The sequence below is a fragment of the Brienomyrus brachyistius genome, chromosome 21, assembly GCF_023856365.1.
Source record: "Brienomyrus brachyistius isolate T26 chromosome 21, BBRACH_0.4, whole genome shotgun sequence".
Lineage (NCBI taxonomy): Eukaryota > Metazoa > Chordata > Actinopteri > Osteoglossiformes > Mormyridae > Brienomyrus > Brienomyrus brachyistius.
The window spans coordinates 12,330,674-12,330,921 of record NC_064553.1 but is presented as its reverse complement, the minus strand read 5'-3'; positions in this window follow the sequence as shown (position 1 = coordinate 12,330,921).

Sequence of the window (248 nt, the reverse complement as noted above, 5' to 3'; positions counted from 1 at the left end):
CACGGGGGTCACAATATCTGACATCAAGTAAAAAAAGTCACCCCTTTACCAGAGCTGACCTGTACATCCTAGTAATTAATTATGTCCAGGCTTTTTACCATTTGCCACTTTTTGCTTGTTTTTGTTTGAAGTTTTTATTTGTTTGTATTCAAAATGACGTTATCTTTTTCGAAGTGCCGGTTTTGACGTCTCTGAGATTCTAAAAGACGTAATAATCGTCACGTGACAAAAGTTCTTATATACGTAGT